This window comes from Mus musculus, chromosome 9 (genome assembly GCF_000001635.26).
Source record: "Mus musculus strain C57BL/6J chromosome 9, GRCm38.p6 C57BL/6J".
Classification (NCBI taxonomy): domain Eukaryota; kingdom Metazoa; phylum Chordata; class Mammalia; order Rodentia; family Muridae; genus Mus; species Mus musculus.
This window is the reverse complement of record NC_000075.6, coordinates 62,648,787-62,654,745: the sequence shown is the minus strand read 5'-3', so window position 1 is coordinate 62,654,745 and position 5,959 is coordinate 62,648,787. Positions and strand designations below refer to the sequence as shown.

The 5,959-nt window shown below is 46.1% G+C and overlaps 1 long non-coding RNA gene across 1 annotated transcript; it reads right to left on the bottom strand.

Moving 5' to 3' along the window:
* Window positions 1–400: 400 nt before the first annotated feature.
* Window positions 401–5,029, bottom strand: Gm39353. Its single transcript, XR_870834.2, has 4 exons — window positions 4,748–5,029; window positions 4,084–4,201; window positions 1,038–1,099; window positions 401–552 (listed from the first exon to the last, which is right to left on the bottom strand). It is a non-coding gene; the product is annotated as a predicted gene, 39353 (long non-coding RNA).
* Between the last annotated feature and the right edge of the window lie 930 nt (window positions 5,030–5,959).

The following is a 5,959-nucleotide window of genomic DNA, read 5'->3' as shown; positions in this document are numbered from 1 at the left end:
GCAGGGACCAGCTCTCTCAGCAAATTGCTCCCAGGAGGAACATGAAATGAGACAAGCAACCAAAACAGTCAAACAGTCAAAACAGAAGGCCGCTGTCCTGTCTGCAGCTGGCTCATTGGGCCAGCCTGGCTTTGTCCCGAGGAAGACTCATCTTTCAATCAGCTGTGCCATGGCCCAGAGGTTCCATGTTTCCCAATTCTCTGTTTGGAATTCTCTCTCCACAGTATTTCGGAAAGAAGAGCCAGCTTTGCAGTTTTCTCCGAATCTGCTTGTTGCTTGAGGATCTGGGAGGGGCCGAGACAGGATGAGAGGATGGAAACCCAGCCGGACTCCATAGTTTCCCAACCACAGCAGCAGAGGGATGATGGAGAGGAGGAGCCTGGGCACCTGCCTCCAGTGACTGGCTGTCTAACCCGGTAGAAGAGTGAAGGGCTGCTTCCCACAGGTTCTCTTGCTTCCATGTGTCTGGAGTCTGGCTGTAGTCAGAGTGTTAAAGGGACAATGGTGTGTGGATTCCTCCTTCTTACCCTCTCAACCAGGACTCTCTTCTCTCTGTGATGAAAACAAGGTTCTCTTCTCTTCTCTTCTCTTCTCTCCTCTCCTCTCTCCTCTCTCCTCTCTCCTCTCTCCTCTCTCCTCTCTCCTCTCTCCTCTCTCCTCTCTCCTCTCTCCTTCCTCTCTCCTCTCTCCTCTCTCCTCTCTCCTCTCTCCTCTCTCCTTCCTCTCTCCTCTCTCCTCTCTCTCTCTCCTCTCTCCTCTCTCCTCTTTTCTCCTCTCCTCTCCTCTCCTTTTCTCTCTCCCCCTCTCTCCCTCCCCCCTCTCTGTTTAATCAATGAAAGCACTGGAGAGTTGATGATGTCATATGGGCCATGAAGGGCCTTGAAAGAAACAGAGACAGCCTTCCCCTTACTCATTGCTAGGGGCACAAAAAGGAGAACACTTGATGCAAGTCAGACAAGATATTCTAGCTTCATTTCTGTTTCTGTGACAAAGTATACTAACCAAACTTAGGAGAGAAAGGGGTTTCTTCGGCTTACCTTTCCAGGTTACAGTCCATCCTAGCTGAGCAGTCACAGCGGCCGGAACTTGAAGCAGCTACCTGAATTGAGTGGAGGGAAATAAATGTATGAGGGACTGCTTGCTTGTTTGGCTGACTTTCTTCTCATACAATTCAGGATTCCCAGCCTAAGGAATGGTGCCAACCGTGGTGGGCTGAATCTTTCGACATCACATAGCAATTAAGACAACCCCCACCCAAACATACCCATAGGCCAACTTGATCTAGACAATTCCTTAATTGTCTTCCCAGGTGACAGCTAACCATTACTCAAAGTCACTGATTGCATGACTAAGCTGTTTTGGCTTTCTTAAATCATGCAAGTATTTGGATTACAAGGAAGGAACAGTAGGTGAGTCAAAGTTATGGGCTCTGGAATCAGGTGGACTTACACTGAATTGTGGGACCTTGGGCCAATGGCTTAACATCTCTCTCTCTTTAAAAAATATTTATTTATATTATGTAAATGAGTTCATATCTATACATATACTTTATGTATATGAGTGCTCTGTCTGCATGCACACCAGAAGAGGCCACCAGACCCCATTACAGATGGTTGTGAGCCACCATGTGGTTGCTGGGAATTGAACTCAAGACCTCTAGAAGAGCAGCCAGTGCTCTTAATGGCTCAGTCAACTCTCCAACCCAAGTTAATTCTCTTAACTTCAGGGTTTGCATGGGAATTATGTGAGCTGTTGCCTACTGTATGGAGTAGTGCAGGCCCATTGTACAGCAAGCCTTTATGGAATGATTGATGAATTCTCACGAGGATGAAAGGAGAGGAGCCTGGGCTGCATTTTCTCTCCATCAGACAGAGAGAGAAAGTAAGTGCAGCATGTTCAGGGGACAGAGGGCAGCTCTTCACCCTCAAGGCTGCCCTTACACCTTGCCCCAAGGCATGAAGGCTGATGTCCTTTGGCCATAAGACCATGTTAAGTGGCTACTAATGAGTTTGAGGCAGGGAGCCTAGGAGGTCAGAGGAAACCTAGAGAGCGACAATGGATGGGAACATGAGGGGAAAGAGATGTGTTCTGGAATTGGTCATAAGCAGGAAGAATCCCCTGAGTCTATTTCTAGCTAAATAAACCTTGTCATCCCTCTGTGCTCCCCAGTGTCCTGTGAACCAGAAGGTGGTGGCAGGCACAGACAGGCCATATGAGTGGGTCTAATACAGATATTTCAAAACCCTATCCAAAGGTGGGAGACATGGCTCAGTGGGTAGGGTGCTTGCATAGCGTGCAAGGAGCCCTGGATTCCATCTCCAGCACGCCATAAGCCTGGGCATAGTGAGGCATGCCTATCACCTCAGAAGTTGGGAGGTAGAGGCAGGAGGATCTTAGAAGTTCAGAGTCACAAGCCAGTGAGCAGGGCAGGCTCATGGGTAAAGGCATTGATGGGAATATAAGCCTGCAGTCACTTGGAGACACAGTCAGACAGCAGCTCTCCAGCTGAGCATGCAGGAGCCCTATGATGTGGCAACTTTGCTCCAAGATGTGTCCCCAAAGGACTCTTACTGGAATGCCTGAAGCTGTACTGGGTAAAGAAAGTAACTCCAAACTAGAAACTGCTAGATGCTCGTGATCAGAGGAGGAAGAGTCACAAAACTGTGGTCTTTTCATGCAATGTCACCACAAGAATGAGGGCTCTTATTCTGCATGTAGCAATATGAATACTTTTCCCTAAAATAATGCTGAAGAGTAATATCTGGTTTCATTTCAGAAACACAGGTGGGGCTAACTGGGACCTGGGTAAGAGGAAGCTACCTTAGGCAGTAGAGAGTGGCCCATGCAAAAGAGGACCTGGGGCCTATACTGACGTTTGACTCTCAGTCATATAAATGGGTGTGTTCAGTTTGCAGCAATTAATGCATGTTTAACTTAGGATATACATATATACATATATGTGTGTGTGTGTGTGTGTGTGTGTATACACACACACACACACACTTCTATACTTCTAGTGGACACCAATAAACATTTTAAAATATCAAATACAAAGATAGCAAAAAATATAAAGCATCTTGGAATAAAGTCATGAATTACATGAAATAGTGAAATAGAACATGTTCTTGGATAAGAAAACTGATTGTAGCATTAATCTCTCTAAGCTCACATATAAAGTTCATGCAATTTCAATGAAAATTCCAACCTTTTTTTTTCTCATTTAAGAAGCTGACTGCTAAATGCATATGAAAGAGTGAGATGGTCAGAAGAGCCATGGAACTCTGGTGGATTGTTTTTGTTTTTGCCTTTTTTTTTTTTAAGTTAAGTACAAGGGCTGGAGAGATTTCTCAGTGGCTAGAGCACTGGTTGCTCTTCCAGAGGACCCAGGTTCAATTCCCAGCACCCACATGTTGGCTCACAACCTTCTCTAATTCCAGTTCCAATGGATCTGACACCCTCTTCTGGTCTCTGTGGACGCTGCATATATGTAGTACACAGAACATACACAGAAAAATACAGAGAAAAATACTCATACATATTAAATAACGAAACGAATTGTATTCTTTTTAAGAGTTAAAGCATAGTCCATAAACCAGGTGGTTATTTGCTGTATCAGATACCAAGATTTATCATAATAATACAGTGATTATGACTGCGTGCCAGCAGTCCAGGGATGAAATAGACAAGAGAGCCTAGGCTTAACTCCTCACACGTGTGGAAGTTTGTGGCTACAGCCAGATACTGCGAGCCTATCACACCAGCCTATTGCTTACCCACATGGGGAAAGTGAAATTAGATTTCTACCCTAAGTGATTTACAAAAAACCAATTCCAGATGGAACAAAGGGAAAACTATGACTCGGCTGGAAGACAATGTAAGAGAATACATCTACGGCCTCAGGCTGGGGAAAGAGTTCTTAAACAACACACAGTAAGCACCAGTCATAAGGACAACATCGAGACATTTAACTACATTAAAATTAAGATGACTTTTCTTGTAGAACTACCATATGATCCAGCTTGGGTCCACTTCTGGGCTTATATCTAAAGGACTCTACATCTTACCACAGAGACATTTGCTCACCCATGAAGCTTTGCTGCTGTAGTCACAATAGCCAGGAAATGAAACCAGCCTAGATGTCCGTCAGCCGGGGACAGGATAATGAAAATGTGGTCCCGATACACAATGGAATTTTATTCTGCTATAAAGAAAAATGGAAATATGAAAGTTGTAGGAGAATGGATGGTCTGGAAATTATTATATTAAGTGAGGTGACCCAGGCTCGGAAAGACAAATACCACATGCTCTCTCTCATATGTGAACCCGGCTTTAATGTTTATGTGTGTATATATATATGTGGGTTCGGGTCATGAAAGTGGAGAGGGACCTTGAGAAGGAAAAGAGAGATGCTGAGGGAGGAGACCTCAACAGGACACAGGTGACATGAACCTGAGTGGAGACAGTGGGGTGGGAAAGAGGCCAAGGGGAGGGGGTGGGAGGGTGGGGAGGGAGAACGGACCAACCAAACCAAATTACATCAGAAGATGCCGTAAGGAAAACTCATACTTTGTATATTAAAATATTTTTAAATTATGATTTTTTTTTGTTGTTCTTCAAAAAACGGTATAAAGGCAAGTCATAAATGGGAGAAGATGATTACATACAGTAACTGAGAGGATTGGATAGTCAGCCAGTCAGGGAAACCGGGATCCTCATGGCCTAGAAATAAAAATGCCTTGTGTCTTACTCTTGATCAAGTGCTGCTGTGAAGAAAGCCTTAGGTGTGTGCTGGGGGCACAGCACCGATAAGAAGACAGCCGGCAGTCCACCACGGAGGTAAGGCCTACCAAATCCACAGTGGCAACCGGAGGTTGCAGGTTACGGTGCTCAGCAGAGGCACGGATGAATGGGTAATTGGAGCCATTGAAACCAAGCTTGCTGTGTAAATGAAGCCAGTGTTCTCATAGGTAAGGCCCCTGCCTGCCCTCTATCCGACCCCAGCACCACCAGCACTGCCCCAGGAAGGTGCCTTTCTCCACTCTCTCATGATTGGCCAGGTGCCTTTCTCCACTCTCTCATGATTGGCCAGGTGCCTTTCTCCACTCTCTCATGATTGGCCAGGTGCCTTTCTCCACTCTTTCGTGATTGGCCAGAGCCTTCTTTCCACTCTCTCTGGACCGTTCAATCAGGACTGTTGACTCAATCTTTCTGCCTTGGGGACTAGCTTGTCTTTGTGTATTCCTGCCCTTATTGAAGTCCTTAGGGGAGCCTGAGATAGAGTCTCTTTCTGAACCTGGAACTTGGTGCTTTGGCTAGATGGCTGGCCAGTAAGTCCCTGGAATCTGCCTGTGTCTTCGTATCTCCCTCTCTTGGGTGCACTGCCATGCCTGGCTTTTATGTGAGCGCTGAGGATTTGAACTCAGGTCTTCACCCTTGCATAGCAAACATTCATCCACTGGGCCATCTCCCCAGTCCCTATCTTGTTTGTTTGTTTGTTTGTTTTTTCTACCCTGTTTTCTGAGACAAGGTCACTGGTCTGTAACTCACTAAGTACGTCAGGAAAGCTTGCCTGGGTCCTCCAGGGATCTGCCTTCTACCTGCTCAGTGCTGGGACTACCACGCCGGAACAGTGGTTCTCTGTGTAGCCCTGGCTATCCTGGAACACACTCTGTAGACCCGGTTGACCTTGAACTCACAGATGATCCAGCTTTTAAACTGTGGGTCTCAGGGGCGGGAGGTGAGACTGGGAACCTCGTGCTTTCTTCAGCACAGACTCTCTCCTCAGCTAACGTGGTCATTTCTGAGAGTAACTAACTCTGTCGGATTCAACAGGAACTGAGGAGATAAACGTGTTCTTCCCTGAGAGGCCATGGTGTAGCTGGTCAAAAAAGGTTAATCCTGATAAAAAGTGACGCAGGTGTAGGAAGCTGCCAGGATGAACTCATACAACCAGCCCAGG